This window comes from Heterocephalus glaber, unplaced genomic scaffold, assembly GCF_053883595.1.
Source record: "Heterocephalus glaber isolate CG9 unplaced genomic scaffold, H.glaber_assembly_v1.0 deba00000809, whole genome shotgun sequence".
Classification (NCBI taxonomy): domain Eukaryota; kingdom Metazoa; phylum Chordata; class Mammalia; order Rodentia; family Bathyergidae; genus Heterocephalus; species Heterocephalus glaber.
This window is the reverse complement of record NW_028258163.1, coordinates 7,245,001-7,266,080: the sequence shown is the minus strand read 5'-3', so window position 1 is coordinate 7,266,080 and position 21,080 is coordinate 7,245,001.

Here is a 21,080-nt window from a genome sequence, read left to right as displayed (position 1 = left end):
CAGCTTTATTGAGATGGTTTATATACCATAAACTCATCCATTTATAATATACAATTTAATGGTGTGTGGTGTATTCTCAGAGTTGTACAACCATTGCCACTATCTACTCTCAGAACATTTTCATCAACTCCAAAAAGAAACCCTATACTCCTTAGTTGTCACTCAGCATTTCCTCCTAAGAACTAATTTCTTTCTTTTTTTGGTACCAGGGATCAAACTTGGAATCTTGCACTTTTGAGGCAGGGAGTTGAACCACTGAGCTAAATTCCCAGCCCCTAACAACTAATTTCCTCAGCCCTGACCACTGCTAATCTTCTTTGTGTCTCTACAGATTTGCCTATTCTGGGCACTTTGTATGAATAGAATCAAATATACGTGGTCATTTGTGTCTAACTTTGTTCACTGCGCATCATGAATGAAAGTCCATACTGTCAGGACTTCATTCCTTTTTATGATGGGGTAATATCATACCACATGGGTGTGCCACATTTAATTTGTCCATTCAACCTATGGACACTTTTTGTTGTTTTTGCAATGGGGTCTCACTGTGTTGCCCAAGCTGGCCCTGAACTTCTGGATATAAGTGGTCCTTTGGCCTCAGTCTCCTGATTAGCTGTGGCTGTAGGAATGTACTGCTGCAGTGGCTGTCAGTGGACACTCTTGGAGGGCAGCCATTGGCTGGACTTGGGCCATGGCTTCCCCTATAGGTCAGTAATAGCCCTCCGGTCCTTCTAGCCGTCTCACTCATCAAGATCACCTGTGGGCATTTGTCAGGGCCCTTGCCCACCTGGTTCATGATGGGGTAAAGTATTTTATGTCATAGACAAGATACTGGTTTTGCAAGGTAAAATCCAGGGCTTAAACAGAAATTTGCTTTCCTTTGCAAACCTTTGTAGACTAGGTTTAATTAATCGGCAGATTTTATATATATATCTTATAGGACAGATTACTGATTATCTACAAAACATTAATCTCTACTAAAAAGCCTTGATTTTGTTCTAACATTGACCCTTTTCCATTCAATTGAACATAATACTCATTACAATAATATGGAAATGTTTTAATATTTATTATCAGTTGATTACATCTACTAAAAATTTTCTCAACCTATTTTTCTCAAAATAAGGTATATGGTTTTTTAAAGGACCTTTGTTGAATAATTATTACACAAGAATGATGAGTTGCTTAACAACAGTTTATTTTAGAAAGTGGGAATATTGAAAATTAATATCTGTGCATTTACAATTTTGACTTAATTTGTAGGACTGTGAACTTCAAAAGAAATATACCTTTTTAAAATGGAAAATGTAATTTTCTTGAATATTTTCATTTAGTATGTTTCTTCTGAGTTTGTCAAATAGGTACCTATATTTATATTGACTTAAGTCATCTGCCATATTTCTTTCCCAAATTGCCTCCTGTCACAGACAAAATGCTAATACCGTTAACATATAAAGCATATAGAAATCAATAATGTAAATACCAAGGATTTAAATAGATAAAAGATGGCGAATATGGGCAGAAATTCTCTGGCAGGGTTGAAAAGTGTTTCAAGAAGTAGGGGCAGTCAATTGTATATCAAATTCTGATGAGAAATCAAGAAGGATGAGAACCAGCCATCAGAATTAGAAGCAGGGACATCGCTGTTCCCTTGAATCAGAGTGATCTTGGTGGAGGGGTGGGACAGAAGTCAGCCCAAGGCAGACAAAAACCAAGTGAAAGTGGAAGAGATATCTACTGGGCAGAGAGATTCACAATGCTTTTGAAAACCCTGTGAAAGCAACAGAGTAGAGATGCAAGGACACTAGAGAGATGTTGAGTCTTGGTAGGGAAGATGGACACGTCATATATCAACAGTAGCAATGCAGAAAGAATGGTTGCAGATGCCTTCACACTTTTATATTTGACAATGGGAAGTTGAGGTAGTTTCAAACTTATTTGGTGGGGAAAATCCAGCTTTGGGACTGTGAAAAGAACAGTAAAAAAGAGTCATTGAAGACTCTCAAAATATTTGTTTGTTTATTTGACAAAATATTTGTTTATTTGACATCCTCAATTACAAAACAAGTAGAGATCATAAAGAATAGTGTCTGATTTTAAAAACAAGACAAGTAAAACTGTAGTTTGAGTGGAAAATGTTGTATCACAAAATGTTACTCAGCCTACCTTTTTCTAATGTTCTGTGGTAAGTAAAAGACATTCTGAAATATACAAGAGCTAAGTAAAACAGTGTTTGGTAGATTTTGAACATATCCTTCAAAATTCATGTGTTGGGAACATATAATCCTTGACAGTGTTGGGAGGTAGGTGGGAGGTTTTCAGTCAAGAGAGTTCAGCTGGATTAATCCTGCTATACAAAGGACTTGTGAAAGTGTACTTTCTCTCTCTTTCTCTCCTGCTCTTCTCCAATATAAGGATAAAGTATTCATCTTCAAAAAACAAAGCATTCAAGGTACTATCTTGGAACCGAGTGACTGGGCCAAACCTGCTGTCACCTTGATCTTGGATTTCTTGTCCTCCAAAACTATATGGAAATAATTTTCCATTCTTGATAAATAAACCAGTCTAAAACAGCATAAAATGGACTAAGCTAGTACTCTTATATTTTTCCTGTAGAGTTATTTGGAGACATTCACTAACCAATAGAAAAATGAGCCCTAAGTAAGCACTTAAGAATGGGATTCTTAAGAAGTACAATTTTGGGGGCAAAATTGGATGCCAATGGCGCTAAGTACTTATGAAAGGGATAAGTATACTTGTAAAAGTCAATCAAAGAAAATAAGCTGCCCTTGATATCCCAGATAGTATTGCCAAATATTAGGAAGTGGGGAAAGATTGTAAGAAATGACATTTCTGTTTCTACTTCTTTCTGGGACAGAAAATTAAAAACCCAAGCTAAATTTTTATTTTTGATTTTGATTAATAGAAAACTAAACTTTAAAATGTCTTCATATATATCTTATTAGAGTACAATTATAGCATAATGCATAGAATCCAAAAATTTGACCAATGGCAAGAACATGGGCAATATGACAAAAACAGAAAAGTAATTGTAATGAAGCATTAGAAAACCCAAAAGATAAAAAAAATTGTGGAAGAAGGAACCACACAAAATATCTGTAAGCATGTTAAAATCTCTTTCATATGACAAAAAGCCCCAGATTGGATTTGAAGAAACAAAATCTAACTGCAACTCAGGAAAAATGCATCCATAAATGAAAAAATAATAACAGAAAATTCTGAAGGAAAAGTACATAATGAAAAACAGGAAATATTTTAGCTCTGAAGAATGACTTAAGTTTTCAGGTTGAAAGCATTTACTGAAGATTGATGAAGGCAAATGATTAACATGTAAAGTAATGAGATATCAAGATCTCATTACAGAGAAAAAGTAGTTACTTATAAAGGAATAAGAATTAAATATCAGAATGTTGATCAGGAACATTGGATTGCAGAAGATAATTTAACATTCCCTACCCAGATGACTGTTAATCAAGTACGAGACAAAGACTCAGAAAAGTTATATCAGTACAAGAAAGAAGAAAAGAAGTGCAAGGAAAAGATGAAGTAACACAGGAAACCCAGAGGAAAACAAATTCCAATTCAAGAAAACAAGAAGTTGAATTGAGACTAAGATAACATATAGATTAGACCCAAATAGGAAGAGGATATAGTTAAAAGCTAAGCAGAGGAAAATTTCCAAAAAGCCAACAAGAACAGCAAAAATGGTTCAGGGAAATTCATTAGAATAGCAGAGTTTTGAAAACATCTCTTGGGTTTTCCATTTGGAATTTGATTGTTATTTTTATATATCGGTAACCTGAGAAAACACATCAAAGGTAGAATAAGGACATAGACTACAAATATATCTTATATCTAAATCCACCAATTTATTTTCCAGTCTCTATGATTCCTTCTAGCACTGAGTAAAAGGTAAAATGGAATTTTCTTATCATTAGTGAACTTGTTTGCTCTTAATTAATGAAACTAATGAAATAGTAGACAAAACAATATCTCTAATTCTGATTCCTTAAAATTTCAATTTTTAGATATCTTAAAGTTATATTCATTGAATGTAGCTATATGTTTAGGAAATATCCATTCCTAATACAAAATGTTTGTTTACAAATTTATGAGAGGCAACTTTTCTGTTACTAAACCAATTAGAGGCACAAGAAGTCCAGTGGAAAGCAAGAGAACTCATTAAAACTTTGAAATTATTAATATTGCACCTTTTGATTTGCAATATCTGTACCAAATATTTCTGAAAGCACTACTTATGAGTAAGTGGCCTGTGACATATTTTAGTTCCAAACAGTTGGAGAACTTCCAAATAGAGAAAGAACTACTTGCAGTATTTGACTTTGAGAAAGAAAAACATTTAACAACTTGATTATGTGCTTACATGTTTGTGAATGTGGACCCACCTATGTGCACACAAAACCAGCTCTGTACTGTATCTCATTGGGCACTCCCTAAGAATATGAGAATTTGCCAATCAGATTGAAAGAATATTTAATTTAATTCTTTATCATCCTTTTCAGCAACAAAGTGGCATGTTTTTATAACTTCCCTTTCTGATTTACTAGAATACACATCTTATCTGAGACAAGTATAGTTTTTAAATAATTTTAACTTCACAGCATTAACCTCATTTGGAAGTGTTGTACGGCTAATTTGGAAATGATTCCAATGAGAGATATGGAGTAGACAAATACAAAGTTAAGCAGATGACAAGCACGATGTTTAATTAACACCCCCCCTTTAAGACTTTGTCTTATCCTGCAGCTCACATAAACTAGTTTATACAAAAGAAGCTGATTCTGTGATATTGATTCTCCTATGATGTTGGTTAGCTTCATAGAGTAGATCCATCAGTAAGTCTTTGTATTTCTGCCTTCTATCCATCACCCTTTTTGTTGTCTTCCACCAGACCACCCACTTCATATTACACACACACACACACACACACACACACACACACACACACATTCAGAGGAATGCAAAGCAGTCCAACACCAATGTTCCTCTAGCCATCCCAGTTGGGTCATATTTTAACTTCATTAAATTGCTGTCATATGGTGGTGCTGACATACATCAGACTTGGAGAGTTTCACTCATCAGGTATTCTCTAAGATTGTTAACAAGAACAGCAACTCTCATTAGGGGTTCCCCAAAAGCAGCTAATTAGGGGACAAAGGTTGCTCAGATTGTGACAATTACACCTGTAAGGTCCCTGTAGAATCACCCAAATCTCTAACAAACCTGTGTTTGGTTGCTTAGTACAAGAAATAAAGCACTTGTCCATTAAAAAAAAATGAGAGGCAGAAACTGTCAACCATTTGAAAAGCTTTACGAAAATGATCATCCAATTAGTGGCTATGATCAAATCAGGCATGAACTCTCTCTGGATGGCTCCATAATTTTCCTTCTTGCATGGTGTAATTTCATATAGCTCAAATGAACTCGTGAGAGGTAATTCAGTTCCAAACAGTTTTCTCATCACTGCTAATTATACTAATACATTGAAATGCCTCCTACAAAATGCATGAGCCCTTTAAGCCACCTCATTAATGTGATATAATTTTTGCCAGAATATATATCAAACCTATTATCACCACAGGTTTTTCTTTAGCATTTTTTCAAAATGTCTATCAAAAGCTTAAAAAGTAGATTTCTTTGGGCTGGTGGTCTCATAATTAACTGTTTCTTGAACTACTGTTGTCTATTGTAGTATTTTTCAGTGGTGCTAACAATCTTCAGTATGTGATCCCCCAGACCCACCAGTTTCTTTTTCCTCTCTGAGTATTTGATTCCTTAAATCTTTTCCCTGTTGTGGCTGATTCTTTAAATGGCAAATGGTGCATGCAATAATGTGCAAAAATGAGTTATACAAACTGAAAGCAGGGGTGTAAAAAGAAGCATCATCTGAAACTAAAATAAAGACAGATTTTATGGTATTTATGTCAGTTAATTTAACTGCTGGTAGGGGCTTTTGTTGAAACACGAGTTAGTTCCAGTGTTTAACCTTGCAGTATTAATTTATGCTTTATGGCCTGAGTACTTTATCATTCCCTCCTTGGGAAGACAGTTATCTCATTAGCCAGAATTTAATGAAATGCAAGGATACACTTCTTAATTTCAAAGATTACTATAACACAAATCAGGTGTAAATCTCAGACTGACTGCCCCTTCCCTTGCCTGTTTAAAAAAGAGACAGCGAGAGAGGTTCATTTTGCAGTCATATCACACAAATTCATCTGGTGGAATACATTTCATCACAGCCATTCTAGAGGCATCTCTCATCTGTGAAAGTTGGTTTAACTTTGCATCCAACAATATTGATGGCCCTTTAGCTACTGTAAAGTTTCCAGGTTTGACAATTCATTATTCATCATTGCAATTAAAAAATAAAATGCTGATTAAATTACCAATTTTCTAGCCTCATTTAAACATGGGTGTGAACTTGTAACCATATTTTGAGTAAACTCAACTTCAGATCTCGTACCATTATGTGTTACAACTCAGTTTTTTCAAACTGGCAGACACTTTCATGGAAAAGGTAAATATACTGTGAAATGTAGAATTCTTAAATAAACAAACGCATAAAGTTTAATACATAGGGCAAGCTATCTAGTTTAAGGAAGCAGAAATATGTAGGTTCTAAGGCTGTCCAAGACGCCCTTTGTTTGGCAGCAGTTCTAAGACATTTGTACCCCACCAACTGGTTCCTGACCCTGGATCATAGTCTGCCCTGTCCTGCGCTGGCTCTCTCCTTTACTTAGCTGCTTCTTCCAGTCTGTTCCATCATCTGTAGCTGTGTTTGGTCTGCCCAGGTTCATAACACAGGTATCTGTTTTGCATGGTAGTAAGCACTTTAGCACTTGATGTCTGAGAGGGGTTACGGCTTGTAATTTATTATATTAACTGGTTACAAAGTTCCAGGATTTAATTTTTGAGAGGTTTGTTTAAAATCGGTAGCATACTGCTTTATATTCCTTTTATTTGAGGTGTGCATTTAGGAATATATTTAAGGATCAAACGAGAGTAGAAAAAGAGTATTTTTCATTTTATCTGAATGAAAAATTATGAAGGTTTGGGTTATGTGTAGATCATTAATCTGTTGGACGATGTAACAAGAATGACAAAAAGGTTGTTCAAAACTATTTTGTAAACAGGCATAAAATATGTTTGATTATGGTCCTGACTATAATGCCTTATTTGGGACAGCTATTTTTGTGGCATTCAATCTGCCATTTATTATAGAAACAGTATTTGTGATGCAGTTACCTATTTGCTTCATTGTTATCTATATGCAGTGCACTTTAGGAAATAGACCAATACTTAGTACAGCAGCTAAAAATCCCAGAAGATAAATAATTTAAGTATTTGCTTCTACCAAATACTTTAATTTCAATCAATGGGTTATATGAGTGTGCCAAGCAGTCAGCAACATCTTGATTTTCTTCATATGCTTTGGAAAGTATTTCAGTAGATGATGAATTTGCTTTTCTTTTCCAATGCCAATTTCTCCTAGGTATTTTCATTTTTAATTATTTTACCCCATAGCTTCAATCAGGTCCTTTTTGAGGTGGAGATTTTGAAGTTCAGGCAGAGAAGAGATGTTGCAGTAAGGTTATACATTTTACCGGGAGCAGAAAGACTGCCCATAAAGGTCCCAGCTTGGCAGTAATTCTGCATCACACAGTTTGACCATTAGCTCCAAAAGGTCTCCCTCTGTATAAACAGAATTAGACTTGTTTCACGTCATCTTATCTCTAGTTGCATTAAGTTTAAAATGTTGATTTATTTGGTTGGTCTACTGACAACAGTGGACTGAAGTGACCATAAAACTGTTTAGATCTAATTCTTCAGAGGGCCAAAGGGTAACAATTTATCTACTTAGTCTTGTAGAAATTGATTTTTGATTTGCCTATTCATAGCATCATTAATAAAGAAAAGCTGCAAGAGAAAACAGACCATTTTCAGGAATGTGATTCAGAACATTAACACCTTAATTTACATAAAATTAGTTACATACTGCCACAGTAATTTAATTTGTTTGACCAGTACTTTGCAACTGTGAAAAATAGATTCAGAAAAGCCAGACAAGGAGTTCTATATTTTCTCCAAATGACTAGTCTCAGAATAATATGAAAAAGAAAGAATTAATTACAAGACAATTCAGAATACCATAGTGGCAGTTTCGAAAAGCAAGAATTAGAAATACATTCTATTTTTTCTTATTCTTCAAAATACTCATAAAATACATGCTTCATGCCTGAAATAACTTTTACATTTCCTCCAGTTTTCATTACAGTTGTATAAGCAAAAATAATAAAATTAAAATGGTATGATATGCATTGTCAGCAGATAAAAACTGAAACACTGTAGGTTTACTAGAAATAAAATTACTCAGTGTAACCCATAGGTGAGGCACAAAATGAATACACTATTCTTAATACATTGTTAACTTGTTAATCCCAAAGTTGACCACCCTAACTTCTCCTCGAACCCAAGTATAATTAATTTGGACTTTAACAATTAGATGATTGCTCTTAAAAATTAGTCACATGTGACCATACAGCCTGGCACTTTTCCTGTGTTGATATTTTTCTTAAAATAGGAAAGATTCCTTATAATTTTAAATATATTGTACATTAAAATATATTTATAATTAAGAACTTCTTTACTACTAGTAAAGCAGCTGTAAGCTGTGCTTCCTGTTACATAGCGTATCATAAACAGGTCCAACTTTTGTTTTTGCATATAGGATTTTCTTAAATCAGGGTTCTGTATTAAGAACCTATAGCCAGGTTTTTTTAATTGATAAAAATAACCAATCCTTCATTTTCCCCCTCAACAACTATGGGTTTGAAGATAACTTGTTTGGTTTCAGCCCTGCTCAATCTTTTTTATGTAATTAGAAAAAATATATTTTTCCTTTTGTGTACAAATGCTTGGTCATGTGTATGTTGATATGGCAAAAAATATTCCAAGCTGATGTTTAAGGTAACTCTTATTTGAAAGTTTAGATGTTCCAACCCATGGATACAGAAGTTGTAGTATGGAGAGTCTGCTGTACATTTTTGTCTAACTTCTTCATGGATCTACCCTGTGCTGTAAATCAAATAATGTATTTAAAGCAAAGTTTGAGTTCCATTGTTCATGAACATATCTCTTCCTAATAAGTGGAATATGACATGGTGGAATGTTTGGACATTCAGAGATCTTGGATTTGGCCTTGCATTTACTTACTATTAGCTAGCCCAGTGACCTTGAGTGAGTTCACTAATTATTTCTGAGCCTTGATTTTCTTTTAGGTGAAATTAGGATTTTAGAGCTAATGGTCTACAATATCTCTTCTGGTTCATTGAAATCAGTACTTGATACAATACTTTTATTTGTTTGGTACATGTAATTTTTCACAAAGGATGACACAGCTGAATGTAGACAAGATTGTATAATTTAAAAAGGGGAATTCTAGGGCCGGGGATTTAGCTCAGTGGTTTCACCACCTGGTGCGCAAGCACTAGGACCCGAGTTTGTTCTCCAGTACAAAAGAAAAAAAAGAAGGGGGAATTCTAGAGAGTCCCTGTTTATGAGGTGAAGGAGAGGGGCAGAGGAGCAAACTGACTGAGAGACAGCTGCCAGTTGCTTTTGCTCCATTTTTAAAATTAAGCCTTGATGTTTGTCTTCTTTCCAGTGAAATGCCAAAGTAAGAGCAAATTATTCAATAAGAAAACATACTTTATTAAACTATCTTTTGCTACTGCAGATTTGCTCCAAGAACATATCATACTGCTAGACAAATCATACATGGCTCTTCTGAATGCAGCCTTTTATTACCATACCCTCCACTTTAAACAGAAAGGACATCATAATCACAAAGCTTTTGATTCCTAAAATACAAAAATAATATCTTATCCTGTCCATGCATTTATATCCTTGCTTTGTTTTTACTCTTTAAAAAGCTCCTTCCAGAAATAGTGTATACCCCCACAATTAAGTTTGGTTCCAAATAAACCAAATTTCAAGAGGATCAAAATCAATGAAGATAATTTAAGAAGTAGAAAATGGTTTTCACAAATCAGCTCTATGGCCTAATATGCAATATTCCACAAACCCTGGAAAGCTTCCTAATCTAGTCATTTGTCAGCATGTAGGTCAAATGATTTGCTGAATCTAACTTTTATTGATCAGAGGCTGTTTTAAGAGAGCATGCGCTGAACATTACTGGTAAAATGATAGACTTTCTTTGAATAATACATGGTTTGTACCCCAAGCTGAATGATGTTTTACACACACACACACACACACACACACACACACACACAAACATACACATACCTCTTATCAGACCCATAATGTAGTAGGCAACTGAATAAAAGAACAAAGTTGTATCCCATTACAAGAGAGTAACATGGAGAAACGAAACTGTTAAATCAAACCCATGAAATTCATTTTCTTTGTACAACATTAAAATATATTCCATAAAATACCAAAGCAATCCAATGAAAGAACAGGCTCTGAAAAGAGTAATTTGTGTGCCACAAGGTTATACATTTAATAGAGTTCTCCTATAGTTTTTATCACATTTAGAATTTTATTGCTTTTTGTTAAATTTTCTCAGATTTTTCAAACTTTTTATCATTTCCATGAGATATATGAACCTTTTAATATATAGCTAGTTTATTCAGCACCTACATTTAAGTGCTCCATAGGTGTAATTTTTCTATTAAGTTTTCTTCCCTAGCTGTTTTCACTTTGTTTCAGATAGATTACTTATTGTCAACAAATTGTTGACAGGACTGGTGTATTAGAATATCTGTTCTCAGGTTCATTTCAATATTTTAACCATTTGCATAGAAACTTTTCAGGTAGTAAATATTCTGTGACTCATTTGAGACAATTGTTAGAATACTTTGGATATTACTAGTTGTAATTATTGCTATAATAAGGCAGCAAATAATTTCTTATAATGTCTCTTGTGAATATGAACATGAGGTTGTTTATGTTCATGTATTGTTACTTTTTATAGAAAATATTTAAGGAAATAAAAGTAATTAAGTATGAACAATTAGAGTGATATTATTTTTCAAAGTCAGAGTTTTCAATAGTTCTAAAGGCACAGGCAAATTTATTTTTCAATTCTGTGTTTTCTACTTTTATTAAAAATTGCCAATTATTGATTCACTTCACCAAAATAATCATATTTTATTTATAAAAATCTATCATTGTGCTTAATGCTATTAGAAAATATATTTTTACCTCAACCTGAACCATATTAAAATTTTTCTTCCATAAATTTATAGCAAATTATAATTGGTAAAAATATTAATCTATGTAAACATAGAATACTTATAACAGGAAGAAGTTCCTTTAGAGGTATTTGAAACTCTACTTCACTTTGAAAAAGAATGTATCTATCTTTATTCATACATAATTAGCAAAGTACAATCTTAGGGTAAAAAGCATCTGTGTAAGGATAGAATGCTTGTAATAGAAAGGAAGTGGTTTCTTTTATAAGCATGCTAATTTGGCTGAATATAACAGAAAGAGACTTTTCCTCGTGCCTTTTCAGTATTCTTTTTCCTTTTTTGAACAGGGAATATTGGGCTGTTTCCAATTAAATTGAAAGGTGGCATGAAAGTTATCAATCAAATGTAATTATTTTGTGCAAAACAATATCACAAGTAAAAATTAACATGTGCGACAGGGTGAAACGTCAGAACACATCAGTTGTTCTGGGGCAGCTCATCTCTTACTGAACAATGAAATTCTGGAAGCATTGCTCAGTGCTCTGAGCTTCCTGGCTTCAAAGCTCCAGCATGTTTCCTTCAGACTCACCCTTTTTGCAGTTGCTTTTGGATGCTTCTTCATGGAACAACCACGGATGCCTAACATCATCTCAGACCTCACAAGCTGGTAGATGCTGGTGCAAAAGTCAAAGTATGATTTTTCAGTTTCTTACTTATGATTTCCTCTTGCTTCTCAACTTACCCACCCCATGTGCAGTAGGATTCTGGTTGCCTGAGACTCAGACCATGACATCCATGGGAGATCTCGGGTTTCCCCTGGCATCCTAATAGCACAAATCTTCATTCCTTCAAGACATCTTATCTTGCAGAATCGGGAAAAGAATAGAGTGGATGGGTTCACCCATCCCAGGATAATAACACAACATGGAAAACTAAATGGTTAAAGCACAGGTGGCGAATACTTGGTATTCCCCACCCACACCCACAGCACACATGAGAATGGATCTTGGCATTTCTTCTACTGAGTTTGTGAGAGGTCTCAGATGCCTTTGTACCAATATTCCAAGAAGTTACTCCCAAGTGATTTTAGTTGACTCATAAATTGAAACCAAGTTTTCAACCATGACAGTGTTTATCACGTCCATGTCTTTACAATTTAACAAGAAGCTTCTGATAGCAAATATACACCCAAATCACGTATAGCACTGCTAAACAACAAGTTCAACTGGCATTTCCCAAAGAGACTTTCACAGATAGCTTTGTAGTCAATCTATACTCATCACAGAAAATTCTCCAATGCAATTCTTCCATGTAAATTCTTGCAAGTAAAAGATCAAAATGATAGGAATGCCCCTTCTACTGTGCTCTTAAGCATAATGCATTCCTTTGGGATCCCATTTTTAGCATTGTTATATAGATATCTCCTTTCATCTCCTTTCCCTCACTGGACTCCAGCACCATAGAATTAGACTCTGTGATATACATCTTTGTATCTCCAACATGGGACTTGGCACACCAGAGTTGCTTACAGTAGAACTTAGTTGAACAATATAGCTCTGTGGGACGTAGTGATTGGAAGGGACCTAATGTACTATCTGACCTCCCTTAGTCACTTCACTAGTGATGGGAACAGAAAGACCTCCCAACTGGCCTGAGCCCTGCCATCCTAACTGGTGACCAGTGTCAGTGAGGAATTTGGCCTTGTGTAACTCTGTTGTGTCACTTGCCTCCCAGGCCATTCCCAACCCCACCTGCCTTGACTGGCCACTGTAGTCTTATGTTTCTGGTACCTGTTTAGCTACTTCCCAATCCATTCCTTTCACTCTTTAACCATGCCAACCTTTTTAGTCCCTAAGGACTCAGCTTACCATTCACCCACACCCCACCCCAAGGCCTCCTGGGAAATCCCAGTCTAGACTTGCTTTCCCCAATGACTCCCTCAAGAAAATCTTTGCATATGTAACACTCTGCTGTCAGTCTTCCCAATTCCATTTTTTAAATAGCTTATAATATCTATTTTCCTGATTTAGATTTTATGCTACATAACTTCAGGGGTATTTCATTTCTGCTACCCTATCCCTAGCACTGACTTCAGGGCTTGATGTTTAATAGGTACTCATTAAAGTTTGCTGAAAAATTAAAATAGCTAGTTAACATTGGAGCATAGCATGAAACTAAGGCATCTACTGTTACATTTTTATCCCACCATGACTGGCTTCCATAAAAATCTACAAAAGTAAGTGCATGGAAGATTTCCATTATTAAGGAATAGTGGTTCTAAATTTCACCCCCTGAAGTGTAACTTTTTTTCAGATCCTTAATCTTGGATTTAATGATTAAAATAGTGGGTTTTTTTTAAAAATAAAGCTTTGGGAAGTTCAGTTTATAAGAATTTATATCAGGAGTTAATCTGGGCAAATATTAATCTTAAATTTTTCAAGAGTCTTCCATGATCACAATAGAAATAGGCCTAACTTGTATACTGTGCAGAAGCATGTTGTAGAGTAAGAAAAAGATCTGTAAAGTTAATAGAAGGAGAAGTTAAATCTCAGCTCCATTACTTCTCTGCCATATGATACTGGGCAAATTTCTTAAACACTGCTTAGGTTCCTTTTTTATCCATAAAATAAATTCTAATTTAATATTCACCCTATATTTAGCCTTTGTTCTATTCATTTCTTTCCTTCTCCCTTTCTGTCTCCTTCTCACTCTTTTGTGGTACTAGAGATTCAACAGAGGGCTTTCCCACTAAGCCACATTCCTAGCCCTTTTAAAAATTTTTATTTTGAGACAGGGCCTCTGACTATGTTGCTGAGGTTGAGCTTGAACCTGTGACCTTCCTGTCTCAGCCTCTCAGAGTGCTGGGGTTATAGGTATGTACCACCACACCCAGTTTTATTTCTCTTTTCTACCTGCAACTTAGAGCCAGGTTTTTCTCAATAAATACATATTAATGAATAAATAATCTAGCACAGTGATGTCAGGTAGGAAATACTGGGTACATTCTGGTCTCTACTTTTATTGTTATTACTGTGTTATGAATCTATATCTATGGCCATTTATGTATCATATCCACAAAAGTGTCAGATGCAAACCAGACCCCAACTAAATGGCAGTATGTTGCAGTATCAGTATTTCCCCTTGCTGAGACACAATACCCACAACTCGGAGGAAGAGTTTCTTTTGGCTCACAATTTGGAGAGACTCAGTCCATACCTGGTGGACTCCAAGGGAGAATGGCATGGTGGAAGAGGAGCCATGGAGGATGGCTACTCACAGCATATCCAACAGGAAGCAAAGAGCAAAGGAGGAGCCAGGAAAGGAGATGTACCCTTCCAGGCCAAACCCTTAGTAAACCACCTCTTCTTATCAGGATCCACCTCCCAAAGATATATTCAACATAAATCATCAGTGGACTAATCCACTGATAAGTATGCAATCACCTCCCACAAGCCCCCACAATGGGCAAATGGGGCATCAAGATATAAACCATAACAGATGCAGAAAAATCTTTTGCTAATATAAATGCTACACAAAAGCCCAATGTGTTTTCTTTTTTAAAAATTTAACTTCATTGGTACATTTTAGGTATAAAATATAATGACATTTGTGCTTTCTTTAATAGACACAACTTCTTCAATAAAACAACTGGAGGCTTTTACTATACAAGCTTTCTGTCCTGTGCTGTATTTAGAGGGACTGCCAGTAATTATTCTAATTTTCTTTTTATGTATTTAAAGTACATAAGGATTACATTCATTGTAGGCAGTTGGTGCATTAAAAAAAACACATTTTTTTTCATCCCCTTCCCCCGCTCCACCTTTTTGTTCCTCTTCCATTTTAACTTAGAGTTAAAAATTGCTTTTTATTTTAATTTTTATTGAAAAAATATGTAATATCAAGAAAAATGAATTGATTATGGTAAAAGCAATAGGATATAGTCAATAAATCCTCTTTATTTTATTTTTTCAAATATGGAAATATGCACAATTTAATAAATGAACACTATAAATATATTTAAGTAATATATACACCTACAAAATGGTGTCAAATTTTAAACATTATACACATAACTGACAAGAGAAGACTGATCAGTTTGTAGTTTCGAAAACATCTCTCATTCCTTGCATTCTGTTTTTTATCACTATAGATACATCTTACTTGTAAATTCTTACCTTATTATTTTAAGACTTACAGTAGTATCTTGCTTGGAGATTTATTATGCTCACCAAGGTATTGGCAAGACTACTTCCCAATGTAATTATTGGGGTATTCCAAACATAAGTAAAAATTATGAAAATTTGAGGCTATTAAAATTATGCATTATAAATTTTGATTGTCATTAGCAACATGTTATACTTTACGTGGTGGAAGCTATATGATGTTCACTCTAGTTAGGTAAACATAATGAGTCTGATGGACACAACATAAACTCCTAAATTTTATAGAGGATTGGTAGAATTATTAAGCAACTAGGACCACTGGTATTGTCATCTAAAGTCAGTTTTGTCATCTGTAAAATGTTGACAATAGTAACACTGACAGAATTGATGTGAAGATTCAATGAAATAATACATGTAAACATTTAGCATACTGGGTGGCTTATTTTAATCCAAAGTAAAAATTAACTTCCCAATGCTTCATGGGAAAAGGAGGGCATGTGAAATAATTGTGTGGTGTCCAGTATAATAAGTGTTGTAAAATCAAAGTCCAAGGAATGGAGGAAGGGGTAACCCTTCTCTCCAAATCTATCTCTGACTATGTGGAAGAGAGGAGATCGTGAGGTGACGGAGTGGGTTTAGACAGCCAGAAAGGTAGTGGGGTCAGGAAGCTCAAAACCCTGGCAGTGGATTTAGTGGAGGATGGGAGGAAAGATGGTAGACCCTAAAAATGTGCCACCAGATTTGATGCTTGTGAAATAGAAAGATTCCCTTGTTATATGCTATCAGTGACTGCTGTTGATTTGAAACTTAGTGACAAGCCAAGATGTTGCTACAGTCAGATGTTGATCTACAGAGGCAATGGGTCCAACTTCTGGAAAATGTCTTTTTTTTTTTATCTGGCAGTAATTTAGGCAGTGTGAAAACCTGTGCAAATGCTCTTTTGGGTCATTATGCTCCTGTACATCATTGATAATGTATTTGGAGCTGGTAACACATTAGCCTTGTTAAGTTTATTTATATTTCATGAATAATTTTTGCAAATGTCCACACTTCATCAAAGCTGCTCCTTAAATCGAATGTATTTATCAAATGAAGTTTTATTTATTAAATTTTGTTTGCTGTCAAGAGAGACAGACATGAATACCATGTTTAAAACGATGTCTGTTGATGTGGGAACAAAACAATGCAGGTCCGGAGGTGGAGGCTCAGTGAGCTGGGGAAATGTAAATGTCCTTTACATCATATCTTCACGTGACAAAATGCATTATGGTCAAAACAGGATAGGTCTGAATCATAGCTTTCTAACATTCTAAAACCTGCATAATATAAGCCTGTGCTTTTAGTTGGGTTTTATTTTTAAATTCCCGGAGCAACCATTTTGTCATAAATGCTACCAGGTCATTGTAAGCCTCTTCTTTCTTACAACACTCTTTTATACGTAGTTATTTCAGATACATTAAAGCCAATTATAATTACCTTGGCTATATAAAACAACACCTCCTTATGCAAGGAGGATGTGATATATGGGGTGCAACATATACTGGTGTCAAAAGCAAGTTATTTTCATCAGACAATTATAGTTGTCTTTGACATCAGGCCTACATTTCCCACCAATTAGTACAAACCGCAGGGTGCAATTCTAGAATTCTGCAGCGCTAGCAGCTAGTGGTACTAAGCGGAATTTAGAGCATTTAAATACTGTAAGGCCCAATAAATATCCTGCTTTAACTTCCATTGGTTCCGATCAATAGTCTATGTTGTCTGCATATCATTTTTCCTCAGCAAGAAAGTGCATATGGATTTTATTTTTGTTGGAATATTAATTTTGCTTGTCAATAAAGTGCTTAATTTTCACTTTAACTCTATGTCTCTCCTCCATGCCATTGAACTGTTTATCAGGCCAAATTTACAGCCAAGGGTGGGGACTGAGGAAGACTTCTGCAGCAAAGAAGCAGAGAAAAGTGGAGAAAACAGGAGAAAAGTGAGCCTCTTTTGAAAATTTTGCATCCTGGCTAGTCGTATAATTATTTGATATTCTTTAAGATTATTCAGTTGCTGAAGTAAAAACAGTGTAGATAAGCTAAAACAGTGTTGCTCAATTTTTTAGGGATTGTATTTCTCATTTTAAAAATTATATAAGTAAAAGTGTATGTGACTATGTGATGCTATAAAAAGCAAATGGGTAGATTAATCAATTGTTTTGCCTACTTGGCACCTAAATGCACAGCTGGTTTATTTTTATTTATGGAATTGACTAAGCTGATCAGCCATTTTGATGATCATTAGAGTAACATTTGGGCTTTGTCTGTTTTCAGCACAATTCCAGACTTTGTAACGTAGACAGCTGGTTTTCCGTCTTCATGTAACTGACCCTGTGACATAGTTGTCTGGATTTATGTCCCTTAGAGTCACATATTTTCTGTAAATTCCTGGATTTTGAGTACTATATAGTCAACTGTATTACATTAGACATAGGAGTTCAAGTATTGTCCTTTCAGCTAACTCACCTGGGAATTTTATAAAAAAGTATATGACAGGAAAGGATAACACCATTGGTCTCTTTTAACCTGGGCCTAATTCCCCCCGTCAAACACCAAGAGTTTTGGGTTATCCAAAAGTTTTTAAAACAGTAAATGTAATTTTAAAATGCTCCAACAGGAGAGCATTGTGCTAGGTAGAATTCTAATGTTTGGGCACTGTGAAAGATGGCAGCTTTGAAAGGCTGAATGGGAAGACATAAAGCCCACAAAGAGGTGGGGGAAAGGTTCTTGAGAGCTGCAGTGACCACGGATTCCTGCTGTCATCTCTCCTCTAAAGATGAGACTCTTACACTTCCTGAACACCTTCTGGTCTTTTTCTTCAAGGAAGTTTACAGGTGTACTCAGAAGAATGCCATAAGAATGGAGCATTGGAAAGGTACTAAAATGAGGAACAGAGAGACGCAGTGCAGCACAGATGGATTTTAGACATTTGTTCCTTTATCCTTTCAGGGTTTGTTGAGAACCTCCCGTGAATGTGACAGTGTGGGGGTTAATCAGAAATGGATCCAACCACAAGTTTGTGGCTTAGGGAATCTGAGACAAGCACATCAATAATTATAGTACAATATAATGTGTGATTAGTGCCACAAGAAAGCCACAAGAGGAAATACAACAGGAGTGTTCAGAAGAGAAGGCGACACATGAATGGAGAGTCAGATAATTAGTCAGTCCACTTGTTCTCTGAGTGGCTTTTGATCCATTCCCCTCGTGCTTCAGTTTCTCATCATTGCCTGTATTAGGGAAAGATAGCTGCTTCAAATATCAAGTGTTACACTTGAATAACAGTGTGTCTCTCTACCCTGAAGTGTTAAAGTGCCATATTTCCAGAAAACGGACCACTTTTGGTGGCTGCAAAATACACCTATCAAAGGGCAATGTAGTTACAACTGTTGGATAATCTTTCTAACTGGTTCACTTTGGGTAAAGTCGACTTAGATAAGAAGACTTCAACCTCCAAACTCATCACATGGTACATAATAAAAATCAGTAAGTGACAAGCCTCAAAGATAAAGATAAGCTTATTTTAGATCAGTAAGCCAAAGGAACTCCTCTTTTTGCTACAGACTGGGGCAAGGATCAAACAATATGGTGATGCTTTAAATGTTTTAAAAAATGTATTGTGGTAAAAGGCACACGGCTATTAATCCCTCTTAAAATATCAGCCCCCCAATTTTGAACACAATTATCCCATTGTTCTTGCCCTTTTCTGAAACAGCTCTGGAAGTCCTATTTCCTTAGTGTCTTTAGTTGCACTGTGGTAGCTGCCTCGATGTCCTGAATCAATCCAAAATGTTTACCATTCACATTCACTTTGACTTTGGAGAAGAGCAAAAATTTGCATAGTGCCAGATCTGATGAATAAGATGGAATGGACCCTGACTTTTAGAACCCCAACTTTCTGTTGGATGGCACTTACAGAAGCATTCACCATATTTTTAATTACACCTCATAAGACCAGTCACAAAAGTGGTCTTCCAGAGCTACTTCAGAAAGTGGCAAGAATGATGTTTGTTTGAAGTGTGGGGCGGTATTTTGAGAGGGATTAATGACAATATGTCTTTTATAGTAACTAAGTTTTAATTAAAATACACACCATAGTTTTTGACCAGTCCTCATATGTAGTTAACTATTTTTTTCTCTCACTCAAGTATGAGAAAGTAAATGTATCTATTGCATAATTCAGACTTTGTTATAATGAATTCCAGTATCACTCGTTTTTCCAAACCTACCTGAACAACTAACCATGAATTAACAATAACAGAATTATCAAATACAATTTACAGATCTGAATGTTGGTACCACACTGTACCATGGTCATGGCCAGAAAGACCCCTTAGTTACAGCCCCCTTGGACCCATCCCTGAGAGAAGGTAAAGAAGAATTTTCCTGGCAGAAACTACTGCCTCAGCTTTCCTGTTATTTTTCACTCTTCCTCAAACTGTCCTTCCCTGGAATACTGTCATGGAATCTCATCAGTGCAACAGCCTGCTTTGGAGTGGCAGGGAGTGTATGTTTCCAATGGTGCATGGAGGATATAAGCTCATAACACCCATTAGCATTAATGGGAGTTATCCTCGTAAATCCCCTTGCATCGATTAGAGAATAGGCCCCTTTTGATTTTAGAAATCTTTCCTGTGAGGATTTCCCTTGTGTCTAGTATGGGCATATAAATGGCCATTTTATTGTATTAAATATGTATCACATCCATCATTTTTAATGCTGTGCTGTGATGAAGACTTCTCAGTTCTGGGATCAGTTTGAAAAATATTTAAACTTGGCAAGCTAAACAAGCCTCAGTTGAAAAAGCCTAAGGGCCCCATTCAGGAGAACATTATCTACCACTTATGCTTGATTTAAAAACACCACACACACACACACACACACACACACACACAACTGAAATTACTCAGAAAAAAAAGTGTGGACAACATTGTTTTTGACTAAATTACAGGCTTTTAATATTCATTAGCAGTGCCTTTTCATTATTCAGCCCAGAAAATCTGTATATGAACCAAGAGAGAGGAAGATAGCATTGCCCAAAATTCACAAACAACTGAAAGTGTTTGTTAACAACAACATGAGAACCACTATGAAAGGTCCACTTGGTTTCTGGCCTAAGGAGGCCATGTGAGATGATCTTTGTGAGATCATCTCTCCCTGGTCACGATACTTACCTAGAAACGCAGAGTGAAGGGTAGAGACAATCCATATCACTCCTCCTTGCCATGTGATAAGTTGTAATTTTGCAGCTGGAGACTGGCTATGTGCAGGACTCCTAAAGCAGAGACAAATGAGCATTGTCCTGGGCACGGACTGCAGGTGAGATTGAAGAGTAGATCTATTTTATTCAGTTTCAGACGCCCACACTCTCCTCACATGGACACAGTCTCTGTCACTCCTGACTGCGTCCCTCTTTACACATTTCCCTGCTCCTCTAGAAAGTATCTTTGGAGACTGACCATGAGGGTTTTGTTTTCCCATTAGCCATAGTAAATGTCTGGTCATAGGCAAGTTATTTAGGCTCTTTGATCCTCCATTTCATCCTCTGTAAAATGGGAAAATAATGTTTGCTCCCAGATTGTGTTCAGGATAAAATTAGATAATGTTCATGAAGC